The sequence below is a fragment of the Lepus europaeus genome, chromosome 2 (genome assembly GCF_033115175.1).
Source record: "Lepus europaeus isolate LE1 chromosome 2, mLepTim1.pri, whole genome shotgun sequence".
In the NCBI taxonomy this organism is placed as follows: Eukaryota; Metazoa; Chordata; class Mammalia; order Lagomorpha; family Leporidae; genus Lepus; species Lepus europaeus.
The window spans coordinates 76,778,814-76,792,070 of record NC_084828.1 but is presented as its reverse complement, the minus strand read 5'-3'; positions in this window follow the sequence as shown (position 1 = coordinate 76,792,070).

Below are 13,257 nucleotides of genomic sequence, written 5' to 3'. Positions count from 1 at the left end.
CTGTTGCAGCCAATTGGGGAGCGAACCATTGGATGGAAGACCTCTCTCTCTCTCTCTCTCTCTCTCTCTCTCTGCCTCTCCTCTCTCTGTGTAACTCTGACTTTCTAGTAAAAAATAAATAAATTAAAAAAAAAAGAATTTGTGTATCCGTGACAATAGACTTTTCGTTGCTACTCAGTGAACATACACTGAAGCGTTAGGTAAGCAGAAGTAAAATCTCTCACAGTGGGAGGTTACTTTCTTAGAATATGGTTGGTTATAATCTTCAATGAGGCTACTGAGTAATTTTAAGGATTTTTCTGAGACTAGACAATAGACTGCATAGATAACAAAGGATCTTTGCAAGGTGAACTCTGGATGGCTAAGATGAAACCCACCCTGTGTGCACATCACTCAAGTCAAATTGGACCTGGTGAGTAAGATCAAGAGCTCTGTCTGGACACTCATCAGGTCTCCATATCTGTGTTTCTCTGGAATGCTTTGCAGCCTGTTGTAGGGGCAGTAGGTTCTCAGTGTAATGAAGAAATACAGAAACATTCCTCCCCCCACCCACTAAAAATTTTTTTTTGAAAGATTTATTTATTTACTTGAAAGTCAGAGTTACATAGAGAGAGAAGGAGAGGCAGAGAGAGGGAGAGAGAGAGAGAGGTCTGGTTCACTCCCCAATAGGTCACAATGGCCTGAGCTGCGCTGATCTGAAGCCTGGAGCCAGGAGCTTCTTCCAGGTCTCCCACGTGGGTGCAGGGGCCCAAAGACTTGGGCCATCTTCTACTGCTTTCCCAGGCCATAACAGAGAGCTGGATTGGAAGAGGAGCAGCCAGGACTAGAACTGGCACCCATATGGGATGCTGGCACTTCAGGCCAGGTCTTTAACCCGCTGCACCACAACGCTGGCCCCCGCAGTAGTCTTAAATGTTATTATAAGTATTTCTCCCTACAAATAAAGAATGAGTTTCAAATGTTGTTTTGGGGGTTTTAGAAGCTGAACTAGATGAAGATATATGAAATAAGCTTAACTCTTGGTAATTTATCTTATTTTACAGCTAGAAACTACAATTTTATGATTTTTTGGTCATTAATTTTATTTTTTAAAAGATTTATTTATTTGAAAGTCAGAGTTACATAGAATGAGAGGCAGAGAGAGGTAGGGAGGGTCTTCCACCCGATGATCTACTCCCCAATTGGCCACAATGGCCAGAGCTGGGCTGATCTGAAGCCAGGAGCCAGGAGCCAGGAGCTTCTTCTGGGTCTCCCGTGGGTGCAGGGGCCCAAGGACTTGGGCCATCTTCTACTGCCTTCCCAGGCCATAGCAGAATGCTGGATGGAAAGTGGAGCAGCTGGGACTTAAACCAGTGCCTATGTGGGATGCCAACGCTTCAGGCCAGGGTGTTAACCCACTGCGCCACATGTGGCACCAGCCTGGTGGTTAATTTTAACCCCTTTGTAACCCTAACAATGATCTCTGAAATTCTTCCTAACTTTGTCAACAATTACCTCTCTTCAAAACTTCTTTCCATTTTTTTAGTTCTCAATCATTTGTAAATTCTTTTATCACCCACCATACCCTTTTTAGTCATCTCTTTTAATCTTTCCTGCTAAGCCAAGCACACCCAGCCCAGGGCAGAGTTAGTGAGGGTAATGAGAACTTTACCCAGTCTGCAGTGAAATCCACCCTCCATATCACTTCCAAGGGTTTCTGGTGGTAGATGATTGGAATCAATAGTCATCTCTGAAACAAATATTCTTAGTTTTGTTTTTTTTTAATTTCTACTGAGGATAGCATCCCATAAAAGAACAGTATGTGTGTTATTGACCAATGGATGAAAATGAATCAGATGATTACCACATGCCTATGACTTAAGCTGTGGCATAATTGTAATTACATTTTAAACCCTAGCCTGCTATAGGAATTTCAGTCTGGTTGTAAGCAATCACAGAATCAAAAATTTAACAGTAACAGTTTGAGAAGCCATTTTCACACAACTTTATGCAAAAGGACAACTTAACCCTTGGGTTTCAATATCTCTGGGAGGAGTGTGTTCAGCATTTCTGAAGCTTAGCAATTACTAGTGGTGGAAGCATTTCCCAAGGTTCTTGTAATTTGTGCTAGCCAGATTAGATATGAAAGCAACTTTTAAATTATTTATGCCTGCAGACAGGCACGATGACACTGATAAGACAAAGCGTTTACTCCTATGAGATTTTAGCATGTACATGTACATACATATGCACATGTCCACATGACATTCTGAGAGAATGCCAAAATGTTTGTGGAAAGTGAAAGTAAAAGATAAGTTTATTTTGGTGCAAAGTATTTTTTAAATTTGATTTTTTAGACCTAAGTAAAAAATAATAATGGAAATAGGAGAGGAAGGAGGAAGAAGGGTGGGAGTGCCGGTGGGAGGGTTGGTAGAGTGGGAAGAGTCACTATGTTCCTAAATTTGTATTTATGAAATGCATAAAGTTTGTATACCTTAAATAAAAGGCTTCTGATGAAAATTTTTATTTTAACTGGCACATAAAATTGTACATATTTATGGGGTTCCATGTGCTATTTCTATACATGTAGACACTGCATAATGCCCAATCAAAGTAAACATACCTAGCTCCTCAAACATTTACCATTTAACATTTCTTTATGGTGAAATATTCAGAATATTTCCTTCTAGATATTATATTTTAGAGAAATATTATAATTATCTATAGTTACACTACTTTGCAATAGAACATCCAAACTTCTTACTTCTATATAACTCTAACTTGGTACCAGTTAATCAGTCTTAACCTTAATCCCACCTCCCTCTATCTCCCCAACCATTAGTAGCCACAATTATACTCTTAACTTCCTTGAGATAAATTTTCTTATATTCCACATACATGTGAGATCTAGCAGTACTTGTTTTGTTGTTCATGATTTATTTCATTTAACATAACGACTTCCAGTTCCATCCATGTTGTTGCAAAAGACACGTCACCTTCTGTATGGCTGAGTGGTATACAACTGTGTGTATGTCACACATTTTCTTTATCCATTCATCCATGGATGGACATTTAGCTTGCTTCCATTTCTTGGCTTTTGTGAGTAGTGCTACAGTAAGCAGGGAGTACAGATGTCTCTTCCACTGATGATTTCATTTCCTTGAAGGTATACCCAGTAGTGGGATTTCTGGATCATATGGTAGTTCTATTCTTAGTTTTTTGAGGAACCTCCATACTGCTTTCTACCATAGCTGCACTAATTTACCTTCCTACTAACAGAGTACAAGGGTTCACTTTTCTCCACATCCTCAACCAGTGCTTCTTATCTTCTTTTTTTTTAACAACCAATCTAACTGGAATGAAGTGGTTTGTCATTGTGGCTTTGATATGTATTTCCCTATGACTAGTGATGTTGAGCATTTTTTCGTGTACCTGTTGGCCATTTGTATGTCTTCCTTTGACAAATGTCTGTTTAGAGTTCCTAACAAATTTGTAATTGGATAGCTTTTCATCGAGTTGTTTCAGTTTCTTTTATATTCTGGTTATTAATTCTTTGTCAGATGTGTAACTTGCCAATTTTTTCTCTGGTTCTGCAGACTGTCTCCCTACCCTGTTAGTTGTTTCCTTTTCTGTGCATAAGGTCTTTAGTGTGAGGAGCTCCCATTTGTCTAGTTTTGCTTTTGTTTCCTGTGCTTTTCGTTCTGATCTCCCAAAAAAATCTTTGCCCATTCCAATATCCTGAAGCAGCTCCCCAATATTTTCTTCTGTAGTTTTAAAGTTTCAGGACTTCCATTTAGGGATATAATCCTTTTTCAATTGATTTTTGTAAATGAGTCTGGCTTCATTCTTCCACATGTGGATATCCAGTCTCCCCAGCACCTCTTGTTGAAATGACTATAATTTTTCCAATGTGTGTTTTTAGTACCTTTGTCAAAGATCAGTTGGCTGTAGATTTTTAGGTTTACTTCTAGGATCTCTATTTTGTTCCATTGGTTTAAGTGTCTGTTACTATGTCAATGTCATGGTGGTTTTTTTTGTAAGATTGATTTATTTGAAAGGCAGAATCACAGAGAGACAGAGGTAGAGAGAGAGAGAGAGAGAGAGAGAGAGAGAGTCTTCCATCTACTGGTTCACTTCCCATATGGCTGCAACGGCCAGAGCTGCACTAATTCAAAGCCAGAAGCCAGTAGCTTTTTCTGGGTCTCCCACGCAGGTGCAGGGGCCCAAGGACCTGGGCCATCTTTTACTGCTTTCCCAGGCCATAGCAGAGAGCTGGATTGGAAGTGGAGCAGCCGGGACTCAAACCGGTGCCCGGATGGGATGCCAACACTGTAGGTGGCAGCTTTACCTGCTACATCACAGCACCGGCCCCCCATGGTGTTTTAGTTACTGTAGTTTTATAGTATATTTTAAGGTAAAGTAATATAATGTGTCCTCCATTGTTTTCTTTGCTCAAGACTATTTTGGCTATTTGAGCACTTTTTTGGTTCCACCCAAATTTAGCAATTTTTTTTCTAATTCTGTGAAAATATTATTGATATTTGATAGGGATTGTGTTGAATTTGTCAATTGCATGGGGTAGTTTGGATGTTTTCATGACACCAATTCTAATATATGAACAGGGGATGTCTTCTCATTTATTTGTGTTCTCTTCAATTTCTTTTATCAATATTCTATCGTTTTCATTGTAGAGATCTTTCACTTTGGTTAAATTTATTCTCAGGTTTTTAAAATTTTTTTGGTAGCTATTGGAAATGGGATTTTTTATTTCTTCTTCAGATAATTTGTTATTGATGTATAGTAATGCTACTGATTTTTTAAAAGATGTATTTATTTGAAAGGCAGAGTTACAGAGAGAGGGAGAGGGAGAGACAGAGAGATAGACATCTTCCATGTGGCTACTCCCTAGATGGCCACAATGGCTGGGGCCGGACCAGGCTGAAGCCAGGAGCCAGGAGCCAGGTATTTCATCCAGGTCTCCCATGTGGATGCAGGGACCCAGGCACTTGGACCATCTTCTGCTGCCTTCCCAGGTACATTAACAGGGAGCTGGGTAAGAAGTGGAGCAGCCAGGACTCAAACTAACGCCCTTATGCTGGCATTGCAGGTGGCAGCTTAACAATCTACACCATAACGCCACCCCACAATGCTACTGATTTTTATACATCGACTTTGTATCTTCCAACTTAGAGTAACACTTTCAATAGTTGTTGGTTTTTTTGTTTTGTTTTGTTTTGTTTTGTTTTGGTGGGTGGGAGGGCAGGTGTAGTCTTGGTGTTTAATTAATTCTACTACAAGTAGTGACAATTTAACTTCCTCCTTTCCATTTTGGATGCTAGTTCTTTCTTTCTCTCCTCTAATTGCTCTGGATAGTAGACCTCCTGTACTACAATGGTTAAAAGTGCTGAAAGTGGCCATTCTTATCTTGTTCCAGATCTTGGAAAGAAAGTCCTCAGTTTTTCTCCATTCAATATGATTTTAGTTATTGGCTTGTTGTATGTGGCCCTTATTGTGTTGAGATATGTTCATTCTATACCTAATTTGTTCAGTTTTTATCATGAAGGGGTGTTATGTTGTATCAAATGCCTTTTCTATATCTATTGAAATAATAATAAAATTTTTTTTAATCTTTCATGTGGTTGATGTGCTGTGTCACACTTCTTGATTTGCATATGTTAAACCATTTTTGCATTCCTGGGATGAATTCCACTTTCTCATGATGAATAGTCTCTTTAATATGCTGTTGGATTTGGTTGCTGGTATTTTGTGGAGGATTTTTATATGTATGTTCATCAAGAATATTGGCCTGTAACTTTCTTTTTTATTGCTGTGTTCTTGTCTGCTTTTAGTTTGAAAGCAATGACCTTGTAAAATGAGTTTGGAAGTATTTCCTCTTCAACTTTTTGGAATAATTTAAGAATAATTAGTTTTAATTATTCTTTAAATATTTGGTATAGTTCAGCAATGAATCCCTCTGGTCTTGGCCTTTTCTTTGATGGAAGACTTTTTATTACCAGTTCAATCTTGCTACTCATTCTGGGGCTGCCTAGATATTCTATTTCTTCATGATTCAATCTCAGTAAAGTATATATGTATAGGAATTTATCCATTGCTTTCAGATTATCAAAATTGTTGCTAGGTAACAATCTTTTGTATGTCTGCAATGCCAATTGTAATCTCACCCTTTTTTCATCTCTGATTTTGTGTACTTAAATCTTTTTCTTTTTTTTTTTTTTAGTTTAACTAAGGGTTTGTGAATTTTGTTAATCTTTTCAAAGAACCAGCTTTTCATTCCACTGATGTATGTGTGTGTGTGTGTGTGCAGTCTCTAGGTCATTTACTTGTGCTCTGAATTTTATTATTTCTTCCAGCCTACCAATTGTTTGATTTGTTCTTGTTTTTCTAGTTCCTTGATGTACAGCAATAAATTATTTATTTAAAATCTTTCTGCTTTTTAAAATGTAGGCATTAATTGCCACAATATCCTTTTAAGTACTAGTTTCGCTATATTCCATAGGTTTCAGTATGTTGTGCTTCCATTTTCATTTGTTTCAAGAAATTCTTAAACTTCCTCCTTGATCCATTACTTGTTTAGGAGTAAGTTGTTTAATTTCCATGTATTTATGTAGCTTCCAAAGTTTCTCTTATTATGGAATTTTAAGTTTATTGCACTGTGGTCTGAAAAAGTACTCACTATGATCTCTAAAATTTGTTGAAACTTATTTTGTGATCTGCGTGATCCATCCAGGAGAATGTTGCACATGCTACTGAGGAGAATGTGCGTTCTGCAGCTGTTGAACAGAATGTTCTGGAGATGTCTGTTAGTTAGGCCTAATTGATCTTGGGTGCAATTTAGCTCCACTGGTTCTTTGTCAATTTTCTTTCAGGATGATTTGTCCATTTCTGAAAGTGGACTGTTAAAGGCCCCTCCTCTTATTGTATTGGAAATTTTCTCTTCCTTTAATCGATTAATATTTGCTTTATGTATTTGGGTGATCTGATATTGGTGTATATATACTTACAAGTGTTATTTCCTCTTGCTGGATTGAACCCTTTATCGTTGCATAATGATCTTCCTTGTCTCCTTTATTGCTTTTGACTTAAATTCTATTTTATTTAATAAAAGTGTGGCTACTGATGCTTTCTTTTGAATTTCTTATTCTTATTTCTTATTGCATCCTTTTACTTTCAGTCTTTGTGTGTCTTTAGAGGTGAATGAGTTTCTTGTCAGCAGCTTATAGTTGAGTCTTATTATTTTATCTGTTTGGTCACTTCATATTGTTAAGTTAGAGAATTGAATCCATTTATACTTAAAATGATTATTGATAGGTAAGATTTTACTACTGCCATTTTGATATTTGTTTTCTTTCTTTTCTTTTAAAGATTAGAGAAATCTTCATCTGATGGTTCACTCTTCAAATGACTATAACAGCCAGGGCTGGGCCAGGCCAAAGTGAGGGACTTCATCCAGGCCTCCCACATGGATGACAGGAAACTATATACGTGGGCCATAACCTGCTGCCTTCCTGCTGCATTAGGAAGAAGCTGGAGCAGAAGCAGGGGTGGAATTCAGTCCTAGGCACTCAGCCTCTGTTTATCTGAGAATGTCTTTATGTCTCCCTCATATCTAAAGGATAACTTTGCTGACTTTTTTTTAAAAAAGGATTTATTTATTTATTTGAAATACATAATTATATATAAGAGAGGGAGATGGGGGGGAGAGGGAAAGAAAGAGAGAGAGAGAGAGAGAGAGAGAGAGAGAGAGCTCTTCCATCCACTGGTTCATTCCCCAAATTGCCTCAATGGCCAGGGCTGGGCCAGGCCAAAGCAAAGATCCAGGAGCTTCATCTGGGTCTCCCACATGGTGGCAGGAGTCCAAGGGCTTGGGCCATCTTCTACTGCTTCCCCAGATGCATTAGCGGAGAGATGGATCAGAAGAGCAGCTAGAACTCAAACTGGCACCCATATAGGGTGTTGGCACTGCAGGCTGCAACTCAACCTGCTGTACCACAGCACCAGCCCCTTGGGCATTGATCTTATTGTTGACACTGGGTTTCAAGTCTAATATCTGTGCTTAATTTCCTCTCCTCCCAAGAAGGAGGCAAGGTGTCTCTCTCCACACTTCACTACCTGCAGCTGAGGGGAGAGGGGACAAGGGCAACTCTCCTTCTGTGTTCTTCATCTCTTATTGTTATACCAAACCGTGCATGCCAATCTCTCTTGTGAAGGTGACAGTGCATGAAGAGCTGTTCAAATTTGTGTCTCTGTAGAGAGCTGATCACCCAAATATCTTACTCCATGAAACCCTTGATACAAAGAAATTTTGAAATTCATCCTGTCTTTTCTCTTTTTTTGAAATATTTATTTCACTTATTTGAAAGGCAAAGTTGCAGAAAGAGAGAGGGAGAGAGAGAGAAGGGGATGAGAAAGAGAGAGAGACAGAGAGAGAAATCTTCCATCTGTTGGTTCACTCCCCAAATGTCTGCAATGGCCAGGGATGGGCCAGACCAAAGCCAGGGTCCCGGAGTTTTCCCAGGTCTCCCATGTGGGCTCAGGGGCCCAAGCATTTGGGTCATCCTCTACTGCTTTCCCAGGCACATTAGCAGGGAGCTGGATTGGAAGTGGAGCAGCTAATATTCAAACTGGTGCCCATATGGAATGCTGGCATTGCAGGAGGCAGCTTAAGCTGTTATACCACAATGCTGGCCCCCCAGTCTTTTCATAGTAAACATTTTCCTTGAACTTTTTGAAAACACCTCATATATATATTTTCAAATAATTTTTTGCACCAAAATGTTCTTATCTTTTAATTCCACTTTCCATGAACATCTTGAAATAATTGTGCATTATTTTTGCATCTTTGTCTGGCTTCCCCCTTCCTTTCCTTGCTTATTCTCCATGCAAAACTACAACACTCCAGACATTCAGCACCCATCAGAGTCATTCTTCCAATAGTTTCTACATTGCAAGTGTTTGTGCAACACCCAGTAGGAAGAGAAAATGAGAGAAAACAGAATCTGAGGTCCAAGCTATTGGGGCAAAAATCCAATAATAAAAGGATTGGACACCAAACTATGCTAAATGGAGAGAGCAGAAATTGATAGTGAAACCTTCAACCTTGACACTAAGCAGCAGCTGGACTAATATGGATACAGAAATTGATGTATCCAGCAGGAGGAAAGAAAGATAAGATAACTTCCCAGATAAGATACATCTGCTTATCACTATTGGCTAAGCAGATGTCTCCCAGCTGCCTCACTAAGGAAGGTTGGTGGTTAACACCTAAATCTCAGTGAAGTTACATCTTCAAATGATTTATAAATCATCATTTAGATGCATGTGTACAGTGTTTGTAAGCTTATCTCAAAGAAAAGATTCATTCATTTACTTATTCTTTGGTATTCTTATGAACTGTCAAGTAGTAGGTGTACAATCTCTTCAAGGTACTATTAAGTAGAGGAAATTGCATTGGGCCTCATAACTATCTATATTTAGATAAGCCCAAATCTTTATGCAGTCCCTTTACACCTACAAACCTAGCTACTCCATGCAAATACACACATATGCACACCTGAGACTTAAGTCCGACCGCTGAACACAGAGCAGAATGTGTCTTTCACTCTTGCCTGACCACGTGGCTCAGAAAGGAGCACATGAGCCATGAGGTGACGTGGACGCAGCGCTGGGCCCACTGTGTGCTGGGATTGCTTTGCTTAACCCCTGGAGAGATGTAAGGCCAAACGTTCTTCCGACAAAGCAGATGTCTCTTCTCAAATCAAGATTCGGAGACATTTCCTCACCATTAGTGAGTCTGTTACACTGATGAGGGTGATTTCTTCTTCTTCTTCTTCTTCTTCTTCTTCTTCTTCTTCTTCTTCTTCTTTTTTTGTCAAAGAGAACACCATGTTTTCAAACTCAATACTGTCTCTCTCTCTCAAGATTTATTTATTTATTATTTGAAAGGCAGAGTTACAGAGAGGCAGAGGCAAAGAGAGAGGTCTTCCATCCGCTGGTTCACTCCTCAGATGGCCGCAGTGGCCAGAGCTGTGCCGATCCAAAGCCATGAGCTTCTTCCAGGTCTCCCGTGCTGGTGCAGGGCCCCAAGTACTTGGGCCATCTTCACTGGCACCCATATGGGATGACAGCACTGCAGGCAGCAGCTTCACCTGCTACGCCACAGCACAGGCCCCATGAGGGTGATTTCTTGCATGTACCTTTTAGCTACAGGTACCCAGCATCTCATCTCTCTTTTGAAATGCAAGCTAAATTCCTAAACTAACAGATCCAGAAATACAGACCTCCTAAGGGCACATTCTCATAAAATTGGCCAGTTAGGAAGGTGAGAAGGTTATGTTAGGGGCAAGTTCTGATTTAAGGAAATCTCTTGGAGTTAAGAAACAATCTTCAGGGCCAGCACTGTGGGTAGTAGGCTAGAACTCCACCTGCAGGCCAGCATCCCAATATGGGTGCCCATTCGTGTGCTGGCTGCTTCACTTCCCATCCAGCTCTCTGCTATGGCCTGGGAAAGCAGTAGAAGATGGTCCAAGTTCTTGGGCCCCTGTACCCACATGGGAGACCTTGTCTCTCCCTCTCTGCCTGTAACTCTGCCTCTCAAATAAATAAATAAATAAATAAAATCTTAAAAAAAAATAACCAGCCTTCAAAAGGCAACAGCGCTGGGGCCAGTGTTGTGGCATAGTCAGTAAAGCTGCCTGGGACATTGGCATCCCATATGCGCACCAGTTTGTATCCTGGCTGCCCCACTTCTGATCCAGCTCCCTGCTATGCTAGAGGAGAAGATGGCTGAAGTGCTTGGGCCCCTTCCACCCATGTGAGAAAAGAAGCTCTTGGCACCTGGCTTTGGCTGGCCCAGCCCCAGCCATTGCGATAATCTGAGGAGTGAAACAGCAGAAGGAAGATCTCTGTCTCTGTCTTTCCCTCTCTGTAACTCTATCTTTAAATCTTAAAAAAAAAAAAAAAGACAGCAGCACCACTGAAGATTTTTGGCACTATTATCTTGCTTTCCTTTTTTCTTTCTTTCTTCTCATTCTCTTACTCTCCTCCCCTTCCTCTTTCTATTCTTCTCCTTCTAAGATGCCAATATTGGTCAAATTCACATTATTTTATAAACTCTTAGAAAAGTACTTTTCTAGCCTTAAAATTTTTGGTTTAGATTTACTAAAAGTGCTGCTACTTTATACATGTTTGTCATGTATCATCCTGTGCAGCCATAACACGGGAAATGCCTTTATATTCAGAGTCATGATCTCCTGAATCAATTTTCTATTCCAAATTAGTAATGTCAGTGTTTTTCAATAAGTTTGTTCACTATACCATCAAAAGCATCAGTAACATAAATAAGGGCCTGTTAGTGTTTTGGGATTTTTTTCCCAACCTGCTGGCATTCCCTTGGCAACTTTTTATGCCAACAGGTGTCAATGAAAGGTTTCAGTCAAGTTTGCACAGGCACAGGCACAAGCAGTGACAGCTGTGTCATGACTTGGGCTTAGCCAATGGCAATTGTCAGGCCACATCCTGATTTTATAAACACCAAAATGTGAAAAAATAGTTATCAGATAATTGGTGAAATATTGTAGTATAAACACAGAAAACTGTAGATTTGTCTCACTTAGGGAATATAGGTACAAACATTCTAGATAACTTGTTAGCAACCAGAATCACGCAATGCAGCCAAACAATAATAACCAAACTCCAGACTCTCAAGTCTGAGAAGTAGTTGGGCAATTGACAGGAAGAGAAATCAGGGGAAGGTAGTTAAGCAGTGTCTAAGAGTACTGGTGTGGCCTTTTTAAAAATCTTTAATTTTTGACAAAGCAGTACTTACTCAAGACCTGGAGCCCCCAGCCATGAAGCCTACTTAAGTCATTTACCAGCTGTGTGACTTGGAGCAGTTCAGGTCATTCTTGATCTCAGTGCCCTTGAGTGAAAGGAGACCATATCCACGGCCCTTTTCAGCTCTGATATTCCAGTGGCCCGTGAGTCTAGGTCACTTTCTCATCCACCAGGAATCCAGCCCTGGTTTTGTATAGGATCTTGTTCAAGCCAAATCCTGGTTACTCAGTGAGAAAACTGGTCACACTGCTCAATAAATCCTCCTGCTCTTTAATTTCACACAACAGTGTGGAGTCTAATCACAACTCAAATGGAAATAAAAAGTTGCCAGGTTCCCCTCCCCAACTTATTCCAGACAAATGTCCATGGGCTGGCTCTTTCTGAACCCCTCATAAAAGCCTGGGTAGGCCTCCTACACAGCCGCCTCAGTGAGGCTCACACAGCCAGCCCCAGCCGCTGCGCTGCTCTGACTGCGCCTCAGAGCTGCTCACGCGGGAGACTCTTCCTTCCCGCAGCTCCTCAGTCTCCTCGGGATATTTCTTTTCTTTAAAATGAACTCACATATTTTTATTTGCTTTTCTGTGGAAAAAATGCAAAAGAAAATTTACCATTTTAACCATTTTGAAGTACACAGTTCAGGAGCACATCACATAACTGTGCAACCTATTAATTTCCTTTCTACATAAAAAAAAAATCACAGGCCCTTAGTAATAAATTCAAATAGCACCTAAAGGTATAAAGTAAAAAGGAAAGTCTCCCAGTCATTCTTTCCAAAGAATATTCTCAAGTTTCTCCTGGAAACTCCCAGAAATATATTGAATGTACATGTCTATAAATATGTGTACTTTTATATTTCTATAGAATGAGCAAGTTTTTTTTTTTATTTTTAAAGATTTATTGTGCTGTCCCTTGCTTTTTTCATTTAATAAGATGTTGTAGGAAACAATATCTTGACATTGTTTCTATGTCAACACATAAACCCTACCTCATTCTTGTTGTTTTAATTTTATTTATTTATTTATTTATTTATTGTGAGAGAGTCAGATAAACAGAGAGATCTCCCATCTGCTGGTTCACTCCCCAATGACTGCAACAGCTGGGGCTGGGCCAGGCCAAGGCCAGGAGTTCAGAATCAATCCAGGTCTCCCACGCAGGTGGCAGGGACTCAAGTACTGAGCCATTCATTGCCTGCTGGGTTCCCAGGCAATAATAGGAAGCTGGAAATGGAAGCAGAGCCAGGACTTCAACTGAGACATTCTCATAGAGGATGTGAGCATCCCAAATGGAGTATTAACCACTGTGCCAAATAATTGGTCCTTTTTGTTGCTTTTAAACATATGATATGAGACAATTGACTTAACCAGTATCCTATTGATGACATGGTATTTCCAATTTGTTTTTGCCTTTGTTTTTTCCTTGCTGCTA